At 39.9% G+C, this 24,442-nt stretch overlaps 1 protein-coding gene across 8 annotated transcripts in view; it reads left to right on the top strand.

The window, feature by feature from the left end:
• The window catches only part of AFF2 (ALF transcription elongation factor 2), a 537,205-nt gene that overhangs the window by 65,272 nt on the left and 447,491 nt on the right, over positions 1-24,442 (top strand). Inside the window, exon 1 of one of the 8 annotated variants that reach the window (XM_070785326.1) lies at positions 6,134-15,778. The exons of the other annotated variants lie outside the window; for them this stretch is intronic. The gene's annotated coding sequence lies outside the window, so the exon portion shown is untranslated. Of the gene's footprint in view, positions 1-6,133; positions 15,779-24,442 lie in introns of those variants that run through there. 8 annotated transcript variants of the gene reach the window in all.

Consider the following 24,442-nt stretch of genomic DNA (forward strand, 5'->3'; position numbering starts at 1 on the left):
GTTATTCATATGCTTGCAACTAGGTTTATGGCCCTGAGAGCATTCAATTACAATGATTTCTATTTCATTGATGTTGCTCAGAGTCAACAGAAGGATTGGGTCCCAAGGTAATGGGTTGTATTTAAAAATAAGAAAAAAGAGTGCAAAGGTGGAGGTGTTCAGCTGCACTAATATGGTTATTGTTAGAGAATGTTTGAAACAACGTATGGGAACACCTGGCTGTAATAGTCTAACCAGATAGGTAACATGCATAGGCTAGTGAGTATAATTGACAGTGGCATTTGGGACTAAAGAGAAATTGGTTACAGATAAAATCAAGGGATCACCAACATTGTGAACAGATCAGAGTTTCTGCTGACAGATCCAACACTCAGAAATGTTTCCTCCTTTCTTAGGAGATTGGAAAGGCAGGTAAGAGTATTGTCTTCCCAATAAAGAGAAGGAGAAAATCAAGTGAGGACCAACAGTGAAAAATGGGTATACAGGCCTGGTCTGGTTATCTTGAGAAAGCTGCCTCCTTCAATGGCTGTTCACCTCAAGTTCTGAAAATTTGTATTTTTAGGTCAGCAGTTTGTGTGCAGGTCCAGCCAGGGCTTGACACTTTCTTTAGATGTGATACGTGAATCCAAGTGTGTATTCCTTGGAGTCTGGCAACACAATTGGTTAATAGTATGTGATAGGGGCCTTCCCAACGGGGCTGAAGGGAGTCTTTCTGGAGGTGTATTGTCCAATAGATGAAATCTCTAGGTTGTAAGGAGTGATGTTTAAGGTCTTCGTCTCCAGAGAATATGAAAGATGGGAGACACTGTGAAAAGACTGTACTTCTAAAACATGGTAATTTTCAACAGAAGCAAGCAATTAAGCCTTTACAATATTGAAGTCTGATCTCCTTTTATCAGTTGTGGATCAAAAGAAGCAGAAGCCAGGTGCATTGGGCATCCTGTGATTATCTCAAAAGGTGAGATTTTATGGGTTCCAAAAGGGTTTGGACCTGAGATTTAGAAGGACTGATTACAGCGCCTTTGGCCAGGGTACTACAAATGGAAAGGTTTTTCACAAATTTTGTGAATTGAGTCTTAATGTTGCCGTTAGTGCATCAGACCAGCCCTGAGGATTGAGGGTGAGAAGTGTGGTGAAAATGCGGTAGGACTGGCCAAACAATACAGACTTGTTGTGATATTTGACCAGTAAAATGAGTTCCCTGGTCACTATGGAGCTCAAGAGGAGTTCCGCAGGTAAGGATAATCTTTTCTAAAAGAATTTTAGGCACAGAAGAGGCAGTAGCTTGTCTACATGGGAAGTCTTAGACCCAGTGGGAAAACATATAAACGATGACTAAAGCATATTTATATCCATGAGATGGGGGAAATTGAGTAAAATCTACTTCCCAAACCTCTAGTGTCCATTGGACAATTTAAAGCGTTCAGGAACACTGCCAACAGGTTTTCCTGAATTATATATGTTTTGGGCAGATGGGACAAGCAAAATAGGCACTTTTTGTGGCCTTATTGTTATCTCCCACCAGTGTTGATCATTTTATCTGTGTTTATCATTTTATCTGTGGACCAATGGTTTAATGCATATACAGTAATGAGAATTTTAGAGTCCTTGGCTAGACCGGATTGTTACTTGGCCCAAACCAGAGTTCTCCCTTTTATTGAGCCAACAGTTACTAGATTTCCAATCTTCTATTTCCTTTTCTGGAGCCAATTCTTGGGCTCCTCAAACTGATTTCTCTAGGTTATCATTTGTCAATTTGGACATGACAGAGGTTTGATCTTTCATTCCTTTGAGGGCAGCATTCTTGGTGGAAATGTCAGCAATGTGGTTTCCTTTAGCTTCCAGGGAGTCAGGTTTGGAATACCCACGGACCTTAATCATAGCTGAAGTGGCTGACAAGAATGTGGCCTCTAATGGACATAAGAGCCATTGAAAATTTTATCGCCACTAGAAGTAAAGAGGACTTGCTGTTTCCACAGCACTTTGAAGTCATGGGCTACTCCAAAGGCATATTTAGTGTCTGCTGTTTTGCCCTTTGATGAAATTCTGTCCCAAGTAGGATCATATATTTCAACCTGTTGGGCTGAGGTAGCCAAAGGCAAAAGTCCCACCTTGATGATTTTAAAAGGAGTTGAAACTACATATCCAGCACAATATTTACCATTTTAATTCTTTAAGAACCATTTGTAAACCATGAAAACAGCATTGGTTAGAGGAGTTTCCTGTGTATCGTGGCAAGGGGGCAAAAGATGATCTGTCAGAGTCAGTCATGAGGAGTGTAGTCCTTAGAGGAGGGAAGAAGGGTGGCAGAACTAAGGTGATCACAATGAGAGAGTTATATGAAGAGTGATTACTATGAGGATTTCCTAGAAAGTAAGATGACTAGCTGAAGGGTTTTGAGACTGATGAGAATTCAGGAGGGCTCTACTGCATGGGGTACAAAGATGGTTAGAAGGGATCCCATGACTATCTCTTGGTGGCCTTAAGTAAAAGGAATGTGACAGAAATGGCTCCGAGGTGAGGAGTGTCCTCATACCATAGGCTCTGTCTGCTGGCTGTAGTACCTTATGGGGTATTGGTGAACCCCGTGTTTCTGGGTGACTATTCCGAGAGTACTTGTCTCCTTCTCCAATATAAAGTTGATAATTAGAATGTCCATGGGTAGGAAGATGTATTAAAAGCTGGGTCATGCAGATCTTCCCAAGCAGTAAGAGTCAGGTTTGCTGTTCTTTAGTGGGGCATATAAAGACTGGGCCGTGAAAGAGTTCAGAATCCAGTTCTAACAATAAATAACCAACCCAACCTCAAAACTGAGTTTGGTATTGGGCTTTGGGAAGTTCAGGATGCCATGAAGCTTATCTGGGTTTGGGTGCCCAGCTGCTCTCCCATGACCAGGTGCCGCAAATAACGAACTTGGGTTTGAACAAACTGTAGTTTCTCCCAAGCTTCAACAGGTGGATGCTGTCTTCCTAAAAAAAGATCTGGGAAGGGGAGCAGAGAAGCAAGTCATCTATATACTGTAATAAAGTAGAGCCTCCAGAACATTTTATATAACCTCAATCAGCTTTCAAGATTTGTGAGATGTAAGAAGGACTTTTGGTAAAATCTTTGGTCATTACTGTCCAGGTATATTGTTGTCCTTCCCAAATAAAGGCAAAGAGATATTGACTAGCATTATCTGTAGGGATCCTAAAGAAGGTGCTACATATTAATAAATCACTCACAGTGAGAAATTTGCCTTTGGTGGGTATGAGGCTGCAAAAGTATTGGAATTGGAAACAACAGAGTGACAAGGGATGACAGTATAGTTTATGGCCTGGAGATCTTGGACAAATCTCCATCCTTGGCCTTTGGGTTTCTCTTCAGGTAAAACAGGGATGTTGCAGGGACCATTTTTGTTGTTTAGTTGCTAATTTCATGTCCAACTCTTCGCAACCCCATGATCTGCAGCCTATCAGGCTCCTCTCTCTATGGGATTTTCCAGGCAAGAATACTGGAGTCGGTTGCCTTTCCTTCTCCAGGGGATCTTCCTGACCCAGGGCTTGAACCCACATGTCCTGCATTGGCAGGCAGATTCTTTACCACTGAGCCACCTGGGAAGCCTGTTGCAGGGACTAGTGTACCAGATAATGAGACCCTGGGCCATATAATTATCCATTATTGGCTTAATGCCCTGGAGGGCCTCTTTATTTATAGGGTATTGGTTAATTCTGGGGAGAGGCTTTGACGGATCTATTTGCATCTTAATAGGAGGGATCTGCCAATATCAGTTGAGGATTTTGCCCATAAGGAGGTGGCAGCTGATCTTATAGGGACAAATGATTAGTTTCCTTAGAATTAGGTTCAGTGCCATCAGAGACAGAGAAGGCAATGACACCCCACTCCAGTACTCTTGCCTGGAAAATCCCATGGACGGAGGAGCCTGGTGGGCTGCAGTCCATGGTGTCACTAAGAGTCGGACACAACTGAGTGACTTCACTTTTACTTTTCACTTTCATGCAGTGGAGAAGGAAATAGCAACCCACTCCAGTGTTCTTGCCTGGAGAATCCCAGGGACAGGGGAGCCTGGTGGGCTGCCGTCTATGGGGTCGCACAGAGTCGGACACAACTGAAGCGACTTAGCAGCAGCAGCCATCAGAGATGGAGCAAATAAAAGATGTTCAAGGGTCATATGATTCACTAAGTAGGTGGCTATTTTGGTTGTTGTTATTAAATTCTAGAATTATTCTCCATTTTTGGGGAGAAAGAAAATCCAGAATATTTTTCTAGGAAATCTCAACCCAGAAAATGAGTAAGAGTGGGGGAACTAAGGAGCAAATGCTGGGTATCTTTTAGAGGGCCTAAATCGAAAGAGATAGGTTTATTTTTTTTAATTTTATTTTATTTTTAAACTTTACAAATTGTATTAGTTTTGCCAAATATCAAAATGAATCCGCCACAGGTATACATGTGTTCCCCATCTTTTAGAAACAAGAACCTGTTGACTTTTATTTGGGATCACCACTATTTGACCTTTTTAATACTCTGAGGCAGGCACTGGTTAATAACAGTGGGGTAAAGCACTGAGAGTGTAACTCTGGTGTCAATTAAGGTCATAGAAATATTCATTCCCAATCTAGAGAGTGATTTCTTCAAGCTGATTAAGAGGGAGGATTTGGAAGCACACTTAAGGCTTCCCAGGTGGTCCTCTTGGTAAAAAACCTGCCTGCCAGTGTAGGAGACATAAGAGACACAGGTTTGATCTCTGGGTTGGGAAGATCCCCTGGAGGAAGGCAAGGCAACCCACTCCAGTATTCTTACCTGGAGAAGCCCATTGACAGAGGAGCCTGGCAGGCCTACAGTCCATCAGGTTGCAGAGAGTCAGATGCTACTAAAGGGACTTAGCATGCACTCACGCTGTAGTTCCTCAAAGCCCCATCATTGGGGGTTAGGAGGGCATTGGAAAGGCTGGTTGGAGGGCTGAAGGTACCTGGAGTGCTTAAACTTGTAACAGTCTTTTTCCCAATGTCCTGGCTTTTGGCAGTGATGGCTGAAAAACCAGGAGGTTTGTTTTATTTGTTTATGGACCTCCATTAGTTGGAGTTAGAAAGTGAAGATTTTAGTGGTCTTCCTTTTAGTTGAATCATGCTGGATTTAGACAAACTTGTTTGCTAAATTAATTAAATGTGGCATAGATGTAGTTTCCCATTCCACCCTGGTCATTTTAACTGGAAGAGAAAGATCCTGGTTTAGCCCTTAATTAACATAGAGTTAAAGCCTACCTGAGTGGATTCAACATCCATAGACCAGAATTGTCCTTAAAAATAATTTGGAGTTGACTGTGATAGTTGTGCAGAGGTTCATTTGGGTTTCTGAGTTCAAGTCTGAATCTCATTTCAGTTAATAGGTTTTGGGAAAGGCCTAGAAGTTGCCAAATGGTGTCACTTGGCAGTTTCCCGAGTTTGATCATATAATAGAGAATTGGCCTCCTGGTTGTACTCCTAGGAACTCTTTTGGATTTACCCAACTAGCAGTTTTTAATCCAGTATTCAGCTTGATCTTCACTGACACGCATGTGAAATAGCAGATATAAGTCAGAGAAACCAGGCTGATAAGTATGAATGTCCATATTAAATTCCTCAGCAAATTTGTGGGGATCCTCAATTACTTTGGGAAAATCTGACTATAGCTTGTAGTTCAGCATTAGTACAAGGAACACAAGAAATTACAGATTTATCATTTGAATCTTCAGTGGGCCTAATTTAAAAGGGAAGATTTTAATAGGTTCAGGTAAGGTGGAAGTAGGGAGAAGTTCATAGAAAATAGGAAGTTCAGTGAAAAGAATAGAATGAGAAGGTAGAACAGCACTGAGGAAAAAAGGAAAATGGCACCAGGGTAAAGACCTTGGCACAAGATGGCTCCTGTGTACCTGGAGACATAGAGGGTAGGGGAGGGCGAAAAGAGACCTTAGTAGCTTTTTAATTTTTTCCAATTGTTTATTTTCCTCAATTAATTTAGAAATAGTATTTTGTAAAGAGGTGATTTTAGAGTCTTGAATGCATTTGGAAGCCTCCTGCTGCTGCTGCAGCTAAGTTGCTTCAGTCATGTCCGAGTCTGTGCAACCCCATAGATGGCAGCCCACCAGGCTCCCCCGTCCCTGGGATTCTCCAGGCAAGAACACTGGAGTGGGTTGCCATTTCCTTCTCCAATGCATGAAAGTGAAAAGTGAAAGTGAAGTCGCTCAGTCGTGTCTGACTCAGCGACCCCATGGACTGGAGCCTACCAGGCTCCTCCGTCCATGGGGATTTCCAGGCAAGAGTACTGGAGTGGGGTGCCATTGCCTACTCTGAGCTGTAATTTGAGAGATGTGGTCTTCTAATTTAGTTTTGAGAAAAACAAATTTGGGGAGGTCAAAAGTTCCCCATAATGGCCATTGGAATTCTAAATTATTTTGGTCAAATTGGTCCATTTAGTTAAAATGTGCATAAGGAGGGACCATAGCTTTTAAACATAAAACCAGCTGGGGTCCCAGAAGGGGGACACTCTCGAGATAGTTGAGGAGAGTTTGATCCCACTGCTCAAAACTCTGAAGTTTAGAAAACAGAAGAGTACTCACCAGAAAGGGAAGTGCCTTCATGAAAACAAAAACTGGTCCCAAATAAAGTCAGAGAGCTTGACCAAAGGAAGGGAGCTTGGATCAAAGAAAAGGCTTACTCAATTTAATAGAAAAAGATAACTCACAGAGGGAGAGAGTACGAGCTGCTCAAGTGGGTACTCCAGACAGTTCTAGGAGTCATTATTTCCTCAGGAGATTGTCATCTTTGGATCCCACTTCTGACACCATGAAATGTCAACCTTAAAATAAAATAGCTAGTTATTTTACCAGCAAAATTAGTTTGAGAATAGCAGAGGAATTGCAGTCAGCATAAGCAAACTATGTCATGCCATAGGCAAGCCTGGAGAACAAAGAAGAGGAGCATACTTTTATAGAGGAAAGGAGGAGGTTGGGAAGGGTTGTTTACAATGAAAGTTCATTGGAGTAAAGCATGAGTTCAAGGTGGTGGTGACTTCTGATTGGCTAAATGTGGTGTTTTCTTATTGGCTGGACTGTTGCTAGGCCAAGAGAAAATCTCTCTTCCTCCAACAAGAATGTGTAAACTTCTTGTAGTTTGTAAATATAAGGTACACTTCTTCCTGCTGAGGTCTGCAAGTGGCAGAGAGTGGTAGTGCAGTGGCAGAGAGTCCCCTTTCAGGGCTTCCTGACTCCATTTTAAATGAGGTTTCCTTTATTTTCACAGTAGCAATAAGGTAGGAAGAAATACACACATACATGTTTATAAAATATGTATAAAAGCATAGGTCAGTTAAAAGTGCATTTTCAGGTGTGTGCATATCCTAAGCCTTTGTTTTCTGTATGTTTACTCTGTGCCAAATAGTTTACATGTATTATCTCATTTAACATTTGCAACAACCTCATGAGTTATTATTATCCCCATTTCACAGGTACAAAACCAAGACTCAGAATGTTGTATGATTTACCCAAGTTTATACAGTAATAGGTGGTGCAGTTAGGGTTCAAACTCAGTGTGTTTGATTTCAAAGTTCATGCCCTTTATCAATATACATTTGTAAGTGTCTCTTTTTTTAACCAGATACCAACTTTTATTCAGAATAAAAGCAAAAGAATGAAAAATATGAAAATGATTATGGTCGTGTGAATAGCAAAACCGGATCACCATGAATACCAAGTATTTATTTTATTGTTTATGTGTTTTATGAGTAGAGAGTTAGTCCTCAGACTCTGGTGCTCAGTCTGTATTGGATTCAGAGCATGTAATACAGCATTTTAGTGCAGTTGCATCCCCTCCTCTCCGAGTTTAAGACCACTTTATGGGTGAGTTACTTTATGATGTGGTCCTTTCGATATCTTGGTAGCTAAGATGCAATTCTCAGAGTTATAATATGTTTAAACACCAGATGAGCCACCAAAGTCTGAAAGCCTTCATTTTTAAGAATTTCCAGATTGAGAAAGCCATTATCCTGAACAGCTGAATCATTCACCTGTCAAAATTTCTGATAAGTCCCGTGATTTTGCAAAACAGGTACACGTTTCAGGATAATTTTCATCTGAAGCCATTCACCTCTCAAGATCTCTGACAGTTCCACGATTTTACAGTGCACGAATGTCAAGTTAATTTCATCTGAAGTGAAAACCCTACTTTATATCTCTTTATAAACAATGTGCTAGAAAAACACCCAGGTATCTCTGTGACCCCTTAGACCCTACATTAGAGTCCCTCTTAGGCAGTCGGTCCTTTTGCTTCATAGGTTTTCTTACTGTTGTAGTTCATTGTGTGAGTATTTGTTTAATGCCTGTCTCCCATGCTGGACTATGAACTCCGGGTGGACAGGGACTGTGTGTATTGCTCAATGCCACATGTTACCTACAGTGCTTGAAACCCCATGTGTGGCAAATAGTTGACACTCAATTTTTATTGAGGCAGGAATAAATGAATGGAGTGTGATAGAAGAGTAGACACATGCAACCAGGTAGCGGATTTAATCTTGATTTATGCCACAGAGATTCCCATTCTTAGTTTTTAAGCACGACCCTAGTTCAGTACCTCTTTCATGACCTAACAGCTCTGGGGGTTTTCTGTGATGGAGGGAAAGTCTGTTTGCTTGATGATTACAAGAGGACAGATACAATATTTACTAGACTTAGCAACTCTTGAGCAAATGTGGTCCCTGGAGAAGGGCACGTGATAATAATTCAGGGAAACCCAGTTGTTATCTCAAAGCTAAGCCACACAGGCATCAAGGCCATGACTCATGTTCCTGTGGTCAGGAGCCATAGAGTTTTCAAGGATAATTTATGGTGATGCTGATGAGACAGAGTTCATTTAAATACTGTAACTGCTGAAGTATTCTGAAGTGGAAAAGTCAGGCTGTGGTGGGGTAAATACCTTGTTGACCCCTTTTCCCTCTCCAATACACTATTGTTTCAAGTATTTACTCTAAAATACTTGAGTCTTAAAGTGACCCAGGAGAGATGAACTGACCATGGCTGCTTAATGCACGTTAAGATTTGATTTCTGAACACGAAGGACACGCTCATCTTTACTCAGCCCATTGTTCTTTGATCGGTTAAATGATGCTATAAATGGAGGAGAGTGATAGCAAAAAATAAATGTTTTATACAGTGCTAGAAAAAGCTTTAGGGGAAAATTTTCGCAAAAGAACAGATTCTTTCTTGTTTCTATAGAAACCAGTAGCGATCAGGAGGAGCGAGGTGTTCTTTCAAGTGTACATGGTGGTAAGGCCAGCTCAGCAGTCCCCAGCACACTAGAGGGCTGGTTAAAGACTCACTGTCGGGCGGGGGGGAGCCTCTGTCTGTGTCCCTTTGATCTCACTGGCAGTAGGGGACGTCTTGCTGGAAATCCCGGCTTCCCCATGGGCTGAGTAGGGCTGCGGTCCACAGTCGCTCAGCATCATAAAGCCAGAAAGACTCTTAACAGGAATCTCTTGTTGAAAGAAGAAGAAAAAGATAAACATAAGGAAAGCTCTAATATCAGTTGTCAACAGGCCTTTCAATGTGCTCCTTACCATCGAGCAGTAAATGTCCTGGTCGTCTCCTGCCCAGATAACTGATAAACTGGCAAAAGCAGGCATTTGAGCCCTTGATGGTAAGATAATTTGTTGCTCTTCCAATTTGTCTCCTTCTATAAAATCTTTTTTTTTTTCAAATGAAATTAGAATGAAATGCCTCCTTTTTGGTTTCATTTGTAAAGCTGTTACCTTCCTGACAAGTGAATGTTGAGCAAGACTTAAATCAAATTCCAAGGCAAATACTTTTCTAAAGCCTAATCAATACTACAGGTTTAAAATGAATTCTCCAGTCTTTTAAATGAAGTTTAGGTCAAATGTAATGACAGGATGAAGCAGGCACATTTTGCTTCAATTTGACAGGTCCCAGAAGGTAAGAGGAATATCTAGTAACTGACAAAAGGGTTTTCCCTTTGTTTGACATTTACTTTGTATGTAAACAATCCAGTATATTGGCATGTCAATGTATTAGTTGGTGGTGGTCCCAGAACACAATGTAAATTCAGATAGTATTTCTTTCTGCTCACAAATACACTCTTGATCAACAAGAATGCATTTATTGCAGTCTTGCCTTGCAGTTGGCAGAACAAAATGAATCATTTTGAAATATAAACTTTCTCAGATCTAAAATATATCACTGGAAAACACAGACATAGGAGGAGAAGATTATGAAATAAAAGAAAGGTATTTAGGAGTCTATAAGTCATAAACATAATACACGTTCACTAATAAAGTACTGGGGTTCCCTGGTGGCTTAGACGGTAAAGAATCTGCCTGCAACGTGGGAAACCCAAGTTCGGTCCCTGGGTTGGGAAGAACCCCTGAAAGAGGGCATGGCAGCCCATTCCAGTATTCTTGCCTGGAGAATCCCCATGTACAGACGTGCCTGGCGGGCTACAGTCCATGGTGCTGCAAAGAGTCGGACATAACTGAGTGACTAAGCACAGCAATAAAATACTGGGACAAATGTACAAGACTACATAGAATGAGGAGGTGTTAAAAGCTGGATATACCTTTCTTGAAGCTGTAAGTTTGAAGCAGCATTTTGCAGTGTGGGAGAGTATGAAGTGGCCTCTTGCTGGGTGTGTGACCTTAGGGAAGTCACTTCCCCTCTCTGAACTTCAGTCTCCTCATCTACAAAATGGTAATAATACAAATGATGGCGATGGTGATGATGATGAGGAGGAGGAGATGGAGGAGAAAGGTGTCTCCCTCCTAGGGTTCTATAAGGTTTAAGAGAATTCTAGAAAACTCTGCACAAAAGAAGTACATAATATATGCCACATTCCTTTTCCCCTACCCCAAAAGTAAACAGGTTAGTATTGAGCAGTTCTTTTTTACCAAGCTTTCAGCCATCGTTTTTCTGCTGTTCAATGAGAACTAAATTTTTGTTAAAATATATTTTGTAAGAAAAGTAAGCAAACTTTCTTAAATTGGAGACATACATGGAATGAGAAATACCATGTGTTTTCTAGACACATTTTGTTTTGGTTTCTTTTTCCCTGGGAGTAAAGTTTGGGTGAAAATCTCTTAAGTCCTTATACGTATTTAAGATGAAAAAAACCTTTAGATTTGCTGTGACAGACCCAAAGCTTTTCTGGAGAACTGTGTGTGTTTGACCTCTCAGGCTGAAGTCACCATATCAGCTTCATCTGACATCAGTATTTAGAAGCTCTTCTTACTGGGTGTGCCTTGGTTGCCTATTACATGTAATAAGGGCTCAATAGATAGCTGCCTAATGAATAAATGACAATATCATGAAATAAAGTTAAGAATGTAATGCTTACCAAACAAGTCTTGATAAATTTGTTTCAGTGATCTTTTTCTTCCCACACAATTGTGTGTAATATCATCCTACAGGCAATGTATGAAAAAGGGGTAATGGTAGATAAAATGGAAAGAATCCTTGCCTCTATGTAACTGGCCTCATTAATTTATAGCAGTACAGACTTGATTCATTGTAGCAGTATTTGGCTTAAATTTGACTGGATCAGGATGCAGATTATTTACAGTTTCTACCAACCCAAAGTGCCTAGTATATATTTGCAGTGGTTTATAATCTACAGACAGTCATTATCACTGTCATTTAGCTTTATTTTGATCCCCACTAGTTACACAGCCTCACAATACCTACGTGGTTATAGCCCTTCAATATGCCTATGATGAAATTTCATATCACCCAATAAGACATCCTCATTATTTATAAAGAATGAGTTGGGGGTGAGAAGGCGGTGATGATTTCTTCACTGATTTCTTGACTTATTTAGCTCACAGCCTCATCAATTCGACCCAGACAACCATTACTCTTCCTTTATTACACACCAGACACACAGCCAGAATGAGACTTAAAGTCTCAGAACATTTAGTAAAGTAAAAATGTGCATCTTCAGACAAGAAATGTGGGGTGTATACCATGTATTGTTCCTTTTCATTTCCAAGATGTTACTACTGACTGTGCTGATGGTCTTGGCGTGCCAGCAGCACTGGAATGACCACAATCCTTCCACCTGAGATACCCAAAGTCCTTCCTTTGCATGCTGCACGGAGCTGTGAATTCATTTTCTTAGGCTGCCATGACAAAACACCACAAACTGAGTTTGTGGGTTAGAACAGCAGAACTGTTTTGTCTCCCAATTTTGAAGGCTAGAAGTTTGAAGTCAAGGTGTTAGTGTGGCCATGCTCCCTCCAAAGGCTCTAGAGAAAGAGCCTCAGCTGTTCATTGGCTTGTAGATACATCACGCTAATCGTCTTTCACATCACCACCTTTTTCCTGTGTCATCACATGGATTTTCCCCTGCACATGCCCATCTCTGTGTCCCAATCCCCCCCCCCCCCCGCTTTTTTAAAGGACACCAGTCATTTTGGATTAGGGTCCAGCCTAAGGACCTCATCTTAACTTGATCATCTCTGTAAAGACCCTGCTTTCAAATAGTTAGATTCTGAGGTCTTGGGAGTTAGGGGTCCAACATAGTGTTTCTTTTCAGAGACAGACATAATTGAATCCCTAGTCTGTCATCCCAGATGTTTATGTGCAGGTATGCTTCTGATACTTGTGGTCCATATGAAGCTGTAGATGAGAAAAGCAACTCCAAGCCTGTGGGCTACTTCATTGTTTCCCAGGCCCTACAGTTTGGCCACTTGACCTGAGACCTTGCTTCTGTGGATCCTTAAGAGGGATATGATGACCATGCCTAATTAGCTACTGCAGTATTACTTTCCAAATATGCTGAAAGTCAGTTTGGTTACAAATTCAGCCTGGATTGCTCTCTACCCTGCCCCTCAGTGTACTTAGTCTGAGTTGGTAAGCTTAACTAGATCCAAATGATAGCAAGAAATTTTAAACTTTTAGACAAATTTAATTTAATGGGAAACCAGATGGTACAGCTGTCTTGGAGTGTAAAGTAAAAGGTAGTATTGATTAAAGAGAGGATTTCTAAAAGTCTTGCAGCTAGACTGCATTCCTATGGGAAAAGCTGCTAACCCAAATCCTCCTGGCCAAATAACACCAATTTTTTAAAAAAAGTGCTGAGTTTACTTGCTCAAAAGCAGGTATTCACAATGCAGCATGATCATTGTAAAGCTACAAAAAGTTTTCTGGGAAGTTTGAGGAATTTCTTTGTCCTAAGGACAGATGGACACCTCATAAAGTATTTATGGTCCAGTCTAACTAACTAGGATGGACTTGCCAGGTGGCACAGGGGTAAAGAATCCTTGCTTGCAATGCGGGAGGGATGGGTTTGATCCCTGGGTTGGGAAGATCCCCTGGAGAAGGAAATGTCAACCCACTCTAGTATTCTTGCTGGAAAATCTCATGGACAGAGGGAGCCTGGTAGACTACAGTCCATGGGGTTGCAAAGAGTCAGACATGACTGAGTGACTGAGCAGGCACTAACTAAGGATTAACACGGGGTCAGAGGGTCATTGTTAGTAAAACTATATCTCTAGGTCCATCTACATATAGGAAGCACTTTTAGAAACTATGAAAAAATATTATTCGGCCTGAGGCATTAGAGATTATTTTAATTAAAATTATGTGTGTGCATCTCCTGTGTCTTCTGCATTGCAGGTAGATTCTTTACCACTGGTCCACCTGGTAAGTGCCAAAGCACCTATCAAAAAATTGATAGGGAACTTCAAACAACATCATCAAGAAAGTAAAAAGATGTTTTAGAATGGGAGAAAATATTTGCACATATCTGATGAGGTATTGGTATATAAAGAAAAAATATAACTCAATAATCAAAAGAGAAATGACCCAGTCAAAAATGAGCAAAACCTCTGAATAGATTTTTTCCAAAGAGGGTATGCAAAGGACCAAAAAACACATGAAAAGATGTTCAACATCCTTAGCTATCAGGGAAATGCAAATCAGAACCACAATGAGCTACCACTTCACACACTCTAGGATGGCACTGCTCTAAGAGATAAGACACTAAAAAGTGTTGGTAAAGATGCAAAGATATTGGAATCCTTATACATTGCTGATAGGAATGTAAAGTGCAGCTACTGTGGAAATTAGGCAGTTACTCAAAAAGTTAAACACAGAGTTACTTTGCTTTGCTGTGCTGTGCTCAGTCATTCAGTCATGTCTGACTCTGTGACCCCATAGACTGCAGCCTGCCAGGCTCCTCTGTCCATGGAGTTTTCCAGGCAAGAATACTAGAATTACCATATGACACAGCAATTCTACTCCTAGTTATATATCCAACAGAGTTGAAAACATATGTCCTCGCAAAACTTTGTATACCAGTGTTCATAGCAGTATTATTCACAGTGGCCAAAATATAGGAACAATGCAAATGTCCATCACCTAATGAAAAGATATGCAAAATAATATTTTATCCATACAATGGGATATTATCCAGCCACAAAAATGAATAAAGTATTGATACATGCTACAACATGGATGAACCTTGAAAATGTTATGCTAAGCGGTAGATGGCAGATCCAAGGGTGATATATTGTACAATTTCATTTATGTAAAATAACCAGAATAGACAAATCCATAGAGTAGTTACCAGGAGTTGGGGAAAGGGCCGAATGGAGGGTGACTGCTAATAGGTACAAGAATTTTTTGGAGGGGGTGATGGAATGCTCTGGAACTAGATAGTGGTGTTGAGTGCACATCTCTGTGACTGTACAAGAGCCACTGAAGTCTATACTTTAAAATGGTGAATTGTATTTTTATGAATTATATCTCAGTAAAACTGTTTCTGTTGCCAAAACTCAGCCTCTGTTCACCAGTGCTGAATAGAAATATGGAGATGGACTTTTGGGTGAAGTAGAAAAGAGTAGCTTTTATTGCTTTGCCAGGCAAAGGGGGCCACAGTGGGCTAATGCCCTAAAGACTGTGTGACCCACCCTGGAGGGGGTAGTGGGGAGTTTTATAGTGTTCAAGGGCGTGATCAGTTTGTGGATAGTTCTTGAATCCGTTGGCATCAAGGTGAAGTTTCAAATATCATCAACCTTCTGGTTTCAGCCAGTCTAGGGTCTATGTTCTTGTGGTCAGTAGTTTTCATCTGGAGGGGGGTCTGCTTCCTGTGAAAACAACTTAGGAATGTGTGTCAAGCCTTTATCTGTATCTTTCAGGGAACTGGGAGTTTGGGGGTGGTTCTGCTATGTGGCAGAATTATAGTCTAAATTGTTACCAGTTCCCTAGTCCAACAGCACTTCTTTGTTTCTACATCTTTACGTTTCCCAATCATCACCTCTTGAGTCAGCATTTTACTTCAAAGTACAAGGACACAGAGGCTTGTACACAGTTCCATTGCCAAAAAAAGTTTCACTTGCTAGTTTTACTGTTCATTGATGATTCATTGAAACAGTACCTAGATTCTTTGCTTACAACTTAGCCCAACACAATTTTTTCCAAGGAGGGGTATTTTATCACTGGCATTTAGAATTGCTACAGCATAGTGATAATAAATAGCAGGCAGAGTTAGAAATTTGTTAGGGAAATCACATTGGAACACATTAAGCAGTCTAGTTAGATAAGAGTCACCGTCTTCCGGAAGAAGATAGACAGAAAGGTTTCAGTGTTGGGCCAGCGAGCAGTGGCAGTCAACACGCAGTGGTTTGCTGTCTTTCCAGTTGGACAATCGATTTAGCCTCCTTTAAGCCTCTGGGACCCTGGTGCCCAGCACCTCCACTAGAGGGGGAGCAAGCTAGATAAAGAATGCCTCAGATGGGTGTGGTGAGTTAAAAGCCTGGGGGAAAGATTGTGGAATGGAGAGGAACTTGGAATTCTAGGCTACTGTATAGCTTCTTATGTGTGTCTGTGAAATGCAAGTCGATACCAACCTTGTGCTCTTTAAAATGGTGATAAAAATTTTTGTCCCCAAGAATAGCATAGAAAAGACATTGAAATTAGAATCTGTTTGAATTAAACATCAGGGTTATTATGGGTTACTTTTTTGTTGGTTTTTTTAAAGCATGTGCGGAGGAAGGTTACCATCTCTCTTATTTCCACACATGGGGAACTTTAGTGTTTTTTGCAGTCCTGGAAACAAGTTTAGGTTCAATAATGTCAAGATTTTAAATTTTATCCTCTAGAAAGTGAAGCTTAAAAGATGCCAAACATTGGAATATTTTGTATAATTTGAGGAGAAAGAAAAGTCATAATTTAACAAGAAACTCAGTGTTAACCGTCACATTCTGATCTGACAATTGTAACTAAAAATATTTGGCAAATTTTCATTTCATGAAATCCATACTGAAAAGCATAGAGCTGTATTTTTCCCCCTTAGCCTCATGTACTCTGCGCTGATAAGGAAGAGACAAAGAATAAGCCAACAATCTTTTAAGAGAATAAATAGAGGTTATATCAGAAGGATAGTGGAGATTTAGCCCAATCTCTATTTCCCACAGCAGTGTCAGGGTTTATGATGACCTGAATCATCCAAAGAGAGGATAAATAATGTTCAGTAAGGATTTAGCCACAACTAGATTTTATTATTGTCTGAATCCTAAAAATCAGTAACCTGTCTGTTGTGTCCTGATGGCTCATGAAAATATGCAGTGATCTGCAATAGCTTGTTCATTCTCGACAGTATATCTTTAATTCTCACCAATATATGAACCAAATTGTCTGATATGTGGAGTACTTCTGGCTCTTCCACCCTGGTGACAAAAGGGAGTACTGGGGCTTTGTGAATGGAGCTGATTGAATAGCCCTAGAAGTGCTGGTGTTGACAAAGCCAAAGTTAGTGGCTTCTTCATTATGATTCATGGCCTCTTGTAGGCAGCAGCACAACAAACTTAGCCCTGGCCACAGCTCTTGGTCTTGTCGCTTTGATCCCCGTCAGTGACCTGGAAATTGCTCTTTATAATAGGAACGCAAGGACTTGTTCTGTAGCCCGGCAACTTGTTTATTCTTGTTTGGGTCAAACTATTCATGGAAGGGGATGTGACTGAGTATGCTGCTTCTCCGACAGGGGATGGTGGGCTGAATCGGTGGTGCTGTTCCCTGCCTGCATGTTTCGTGAAATGACTGAACAATTCAGTGCCAAGTGGCTTTGACCTTAGCCTCACTCACCTGTTAATATCTAATAATAACTACAATTTCCTGGTACTGGACCATGCTTTTTACTTACCTTGTTATTTAAGGCTCAGCAAAAAACTAAGAAGTACACATTAGTATTTCCATCTTGGAGATGATGAAACAGGGTTTCAGAAGTCCTTATGGAAAGTATTACCTGCCCCTGTTGGGATATTGTGCAGATTAGTGAATACATGCATAGTGCTGATGGACTGGGGGTGTTTGTGTGTGCCTCATAGCTGAGCACCATGCCTGGGACATGAGAAGGACACGAAGCCCCTCAGTAAATGAGAGCCATACTTCTTTTGTCTTGAACAGCACTGAGTATTTTGCCTAACAGGTTCAATAGATAGTAGTTGAATTGAATTAAAATATCACTAAATAGATTTTGCAAGTTGGCTTTCCTGCTGTAATTAGCTTTCTGACAATTTGAGTGGTAATTGGTTGATGGGAAGAATAATTAATAATAAAGGCTGTTTATTTGTGGGGTAAGCATTTATCACAGTTTTCACTCCTTTCCATCAGCATTTAATTCACAAAAAGGCTCATAAGTTAACTATAGAGAAATTATATTACTAAATATTGAATAGTAATTATAATACACGATATGTTTTCCCTTTAATTAGCAAATAGACTGTTCATTATGTTTTAGATAATTGTTACATATCATTTGATTTTATTTCTTTATCACTTGTGGCAGGTGATTACATTTCCACAGGGTATAATTTTTTATCACATTATTTTGAAATTTGATTACAAGATTATGCTGTGCAGAATTCAGTGTATTCAAATCACCCTGATTTCTCTCACATTCTTTGCTTCTGGAAAATTTGCACTCCTTTTTTCCACCCTGTATGTGCGTGATAAATAAGAACACAGTATTAATGAAGCTGAATAAGTGTGTAAATCTCTGTAAGTGTCTTAAATTAGAGACCTTGGAACTTCTACTTGGAAATTTTGACTCGTGTCTCATTGCAATAGTAATCTCTTTGAAAATCAGTCTCCTTTACTAATAAAGACAAAGAATAATATAATATCTGGTAATCTAAAATGATATATAATAATATAACATGTCATATAAGCATTACACAGTACTCTAATGCAATATACAATTATAATAAATGCAAATGAAAATAAATGCAAATGTTGTATCTAAGCATCTGTGACCCTGAAGGAGCTCAAGAGCATGTAGTGATAGCTGCTCGCTCCCCTCCTCATCTTTGAGTAATTGGGCTGATAACACCCCTCATTGCCCTGCTGCAGGTTTGACACTGTGAGTTTAGCTTTGACAGGAAATCAGTAGCAGTGTGCATGTTGCTTGACTACGCTCAGACCTCCCTGCCTCTGCTTTGATAATGTTATTTATGATGAAGGCAAGATCACAGGCTGTACAAATTATGGTTATTGTGGTATTCAGCCATTGGCGGGTATGGCACCCAGCTGCCTAGTCACAATTTGTCTTATTAACTTGATTATCTGATTTCCTCCAAGTTCTGCAGTGTTGAAATGGCAGCCTTTGAGGGGAAAGTTTCATAGAAATGAGTGCTGTCCTATGCAAGGCAACCGAGTTGGTTGAAAATAAGATCCTATCAGAGGAATGAGCAGAGGCTACACTTTTATGGTCTTACAAAGATTGTAAAGATATTAAATGTGAAGCAAAACTCTTGCATTTGCTCATTGCATTTTGTTTCAAGGAGTTTAAATAATACTGCTTAATGCTATCAGGACGATGTCAGGACTTAGAGGGAATAACTTTCCTATTTAGGTTTGGTCATGCAGTCTGTTTAACAGCTATTCCCTTTCTAACGGTATGTTGCAGTTCCCAGCATTCCTCAGGGCATGCAGGGAGAATGGCATGGACCTCTTGAATAATTAATATGATTTTCAGAGCAGTAGTCATGGAAACCCAAGCAGTGCCACATATTTGGATTATAAGAATTAGGCACATTTTGAATATAACATTTAACCAAAAGAGGTGGCTGTCCCCTAAAGACAAATGCATTCTCCCCAATTCCTCAAGCTCAATGCAGTGAATATGGGCCTATTTATATGTTTGTTTTGAAGAGTATGAAACTAATCCATGCTTCATCATACATTATTTTCGTATCTTCGTGTTTGAATCACTTAATTGGTTTCTTTCCCTGTGTATTTGGACTCTGTTTAATTGAGATGTTTTCACATGCAAACTTCTGTTTTCATACTTTCTCTAGTGCTGTTCATGATCACAGGTTATTACTTTTTTATTAAAGAGAAAATGTAGAACTTAATTTACAAGAAAATAGCATAGACCACTCACTGTGTTGAGTATCTCTAAGGTATCACATCCTTTCTAACACTGCCCCAAACCTCTGGTGATATTAGGATGGAGGATTTTCAAGTATTAGACAATTGCTATTCACCAAAAAGACTACAGTTTTCCCATGAAGTTTATAGACTGTTCTGTTGGAGCAGTTGCATGGCTCTTTTATTTGTCTCAAAAAGTGTCTCTTCATAATCAATATCATCATTACCTTGTGTGTGTGTGTGTGTGTGTGTGTGTGTAAGAAGTCAACCAGGCAAGAGCAAAAAGCTATCATCCAGTCTTCAGTAGTAGTGTACGTGTAAAGAATAAAAATAAATGGAAGTTATTTATAGAGTACAAACCCTCTGGTTTCATAAACCATGTTATACTGTTATTTGCTCAGGTTTATTCCACAAACAGCTTCAGTGTCTAAGACTCCCAAGCTTCTGCTTTCCTAGACTGATAAAGGAAGTGATTAGCAAGACCATTAACCAAGACTAGAAGATTAAAAAGGATTAAGGAAAGCAAAGACCTATTTTTGTTACTACTTCAAGTTTTCTGCTTGCATTTAAAAAATGGGCTTTCTCACGGAAATGTGGACTATTTGGTTCTGTGCTCCCGCCTGCCAAGTACCCCTGAGCCGTGGGGTCCTCCTTGGAGCCCTTGATTCTCCTCTTGTCTTTGGAAGATCCTTTCGCTCCGGTGAATTCGTGCAGCTGTATTGTCTTTCCCCCAGATGTCCTGACAACAATGCCACAGTGTCTCACTTGCTTGAGGCCCCACCTCCTTTGCACCTCTCAGACTGCGCCTGGGCTTTAATTAGGATTCCGACTGCATTGCTGGCCCGGCTTCCATCCATCTGTTGATAAGTTGCAGCTCCTCTGCGATTCTTTTTGGAATTACCAGACAAACGCTGTGCCGAGGCTGCAGCAGAAGCCCCCAGTCCTTTCTCTGGTCCCGCAGTCAGTGCATTATCTTACAGTTTCGATTTAGTCATGTGTTTGTGTTGCACTTAGTGTAGCTTTTTGGCCTTTTTTAAAAAAATATATATATATATGAACTGATTCAGTCAGAAAATTCCAAATACCTCGAATTCCAAGTGCTCTTTCTGGTATCATTTTGCTCATGGTTTTTGGTTTTGGAAATGTGAGCTGTGTTTATGCAATTTACCTGTTTGCAAGGGCTTGTTGACTTATTCCCAGGTTCCTCTGCTGTATCCTTAAGGCCGTGTCTTTATACTCCCTCACCCCAATCCTTCCTCTCCTTCATTGTTTCTGAAGGACAATGGCGGCCCAGCACCTTCCCTCTCCCTCATCACTTTTTCTAGCTTTTTCCTACTGATCTGGGAAGGTAGTGTTTGAGGATCATCTCTTCTTTCTCGTGGTACCCACCCCTCCCATACAGAACCAGATGCCTGTGAGCAGCCTCTGCCCAGCCCCGGCAGGTGTGTGAAACTGCAAGGTTCTTAAGGACAAGGACCTTTCTTCTTTCTTTTTCTATCCCTACCCCTTTAGACAGTGTCTAGCATGAAGGAGTTGCCCCATATCGCTCCTAGCCCTGTTGGTTCCATTTCAAACTCTGTGAAGATTTGTCAGGCTGGTTTTTTTTTTCTGACCTTGGGTGATTTGGGCGACCTCTAGATGTGGTCTAGTTTGGGGAAAAGAAAACCACATCATGGGACATCAGATTTGTCACCTAGGTAGCACTCTGCAAGACAAAGATATTTAAATACAGACTGTGAAACATATTGATTTTAAAAATGGGGCTATTTTGAAATTTCTCACTGTAGGACTTTTCACTGAAGGAACAAAAAAAAAAAAAAGGTAGAGAATGTCCAGTGACGTAAATATTACTAGAATCTGAACTCTTAAGCAAGTGTTTTAGAAAGATACGCCTCTCCCCCCAAAATGGCCACTGTCACCTTAATTAATTACAAGTGAAAAGATCTCCCCTGGAGACCTGCTCTAGGAGCTCCCCAGGAAATGACACCTTTTCCCAGAGGCTGAGCTTGAGTACTACCTAAGTTGCAGACTTTGTTTCTAGGCTGGGGTCAGCTCCCCTGGAGCCATGCCGCACGAGAGCTGTAGCTGACCTGTTTTGAAGGATCAGACACCAGGGCCCTTGTAAACTTATGGAAAATGTGTCTCTGATCAGAAATGCAGCCGCAGACACAATCAAAGAGTAATTCGAAATAAAAATGTTTTTGTTGTGACAGTTAAGCACCACTGTTAGTCTCCATATGTTGAAGTGAAAATCCAAGTTTGTCTGTAATTGATGACTGAAATGGCTGAATATAGCCTCTGTATTTGTTACCAGATTGTCTCCAATATATTTTGTCTGTAAATAACATTGGAGTCATACACGCATCTCTGTGGAGCTAAATTTTACCTGAGCTGCATGTGCACAATTTTCTCTGAGTTCAGTGCAAGGCCAAGCACAATTTAGTTCAGGGAATAACAGGCTTTTATCAGCGACATGTATATCACAGCCACCCGTGTTCGGAAAAATAAAGTGATTGTTGTCATTTGCCATTGTAAAAAGAGAGTTGTCTGTAGTAATATATTTAAATGATGCTATTAGTCATTTATGCCCCCAACATAAATGCTGTTTCATGTTTGTTAAACATAATAGTATAGCAAGAATCTTTTGATGCACACAGACCTACATGAAAACTGGACTAAATAAAATTAAAGAGCGATCATGGTACACAGCGTGTGGAAACCAGGTTAAAGATAGTTTTATGTTTTGTGACTGTGCCTAGAAAGCTTGTCATGAAACTACTGGCTTGGCTTTATTGCATTCAGTCTGCAAGGTAGTTGAACAACCATGATAAAATGTGAATATTTCTTTAGCGTCAGTATTGTGAGGTGCTATGAATGACAAGCAAAAAGGGCAGGATTCGGTGTGGGGTTCTTCTTGTGCTGGGGGTGACACAGAGAAGATGGGAAGCATTTCTTTTGCAGTTACGTTAAGCTAATTTCCTTTGGGCTCTGAATCTCTAGCATATATTTTAGGGATAACATGTGGCTTTAAAATTTTTCCAATGCTAAGCTATCTCCTCGCCTGCCAAGTTGGTATTTGCTCAGAGACTTCAATCTGAGCCAGACATGCTCTGCTGCTTATAACTAAGGTACTGCTATGGAACTAGCACTTAAGTTGTTTCTCCAAGAAGGGCCAGATTGGCCTGGGTGAACTTGTCTGTTCATACTCAGTGTCCTTGTGCCCAATGCTTCCTAGTTGCCAGATGGCTGCTACTGGTTATGAGCCATTGAGGTCTGTGTTTATCACACTGAGCTCGGCTTGTGAGAGTCTCAGCTTCTAGGGGGCTTATCCTTAGAGTAAGCACATGCACTTTTTGTAAAAGAATCCCCTCCCCCCAAAATTCAGGTCATTGGATGTTTCTTTTAAGGTAAAAATTGTTCAAATGAAAAATATAATTTTCATGTTCTTTAAAATGATGGTTTAATCGAGTTGTGGAAAGGCCAGAATTTTTTTAAGGAAATTACTTGAAGTTAGTAACTTTGTTGAAGGAAAAAGCTCCTAACAGCTATATTTGAAAAAGAAGAACTTAGTGGGTAAAAATTAAACAACTTAAATCTTAATGTAAATAACAAGAAAGATGAGCTATACACTATTATTAAAGTTCACTTTTTTCTTTTTTTTTAAATTTTATTTCATTTTTAAACTTTACATAATTGTATTAGTTTTGCCAAATATCAAAATGAATCCGCCACAGGTATACATGTGCTTTCAGACATACAGAAAAATTGCAATATACATGTGCTTTCAGACATACGGAAAAATTGCAAGAATGGTGCAAAGAATTCCCATATACCTGTCACCCAGCTTCCCCTGGTGTTATCATTTTACCACATCTGCTTTCTTCTCTGTCTCTGTCATTTATCTAACTTTTTCTGAATTGAGAATAAGTTATAAACATGGTACTCTTTACCCCTAAATAGTCGAATGTATATTTCCTGAAAAGAAAGACATTCTCTTACATAAACAAAGTTAATAATGGTATAATATATTCTCTAATTTAGAGATAGTCAGGTTTTATAAACTTTCCCAATACTGTCCTTTTATAGTAATAGAAACTTGAGGAGCATGTGTTACATGCAATCTTTATGTCCTCTTTAGTCTCCTTTAATCTGGAAACATTTCTTAGTTTTTCTTTGTTATTTTGTGACCTTCATATTTTTGAAGATTACAGGCTGGTTATTTTTCAGAGTGTCCTTCATGTTGGGTTTGTCTGACGTTTTCCTATGATTAGATTCAGCTTATGTACTATTGGCAGTAATATCACAGAAGTGAGCTTTTGTTCTTCTCACTGCCTCATGTCAGGGGGCACATACTGTTGGCTCGTACCATACTGGTAAGATTAACTTTGAGCACCACGTTAAGGTGTTCCCCTGTACAGATTCCTACATGTAAAGTAAGTACTTTCTCTTTTGTAATTTATAAGTATCTTGTAGGGAGATACTTTGAGACTATGTAAATTATCTTGCTTCTCCTCAAAGCTTCACCCACTACCCAATTTAAAAATGGGTAAAGCATGTGAATAGACATTTCATCAAAGAAGATATACAAATGGCCAATAAGTACATAAAAAGATACTCAACATAATTAATCATCAGGAAATGCAAATCAAAACCACAATGAGATCTCTCTTTACACCCACTGGAATGACTAGAACCCAAAAGATATTCAATAAGAAGTGTTGATGAGGAAATGGAGAAATTGGAGTCCTCATACATTGTTTGTGAGAATATAAAGTGGTACAGCTGCTGTGGAAAAATGTTTGGTGGTTTATCAAAAAGTTCAATGTAAAATTTCCATATGATCCAGAAATTATTATACTCCTAGGAATATATCCAAGAGGATTGAAAACACACATCCACACCAACCCTTGTACATGAGCATTATTCATATAGCCCCAAAGTGGAAATAGTCTAAATGCCCATCAGTTCATGAATGGATAAAAAATACTATGCTGTATGTATAAAATGGATTATGATTTACCTTAAAAAGAAATGCAA

This window comes from Bos indicus, chromosome X (genome assembly GCF_029378745.1).
Source record: "Bos indicus isolate NIAB-ARS_2022 breed Sahiwal x Tharparkar chromosome X, NIAB-ARS_B.indTharparkar_mat_pri_1.0, whole genome shotgun sequence".
In the NCBI taxonomy this organism is placed as follows: Eukaryota; Metazoa; Chordata; class Mammalia; order Artiodactyla; family Bovidae; genus Bos; species Bos indicus.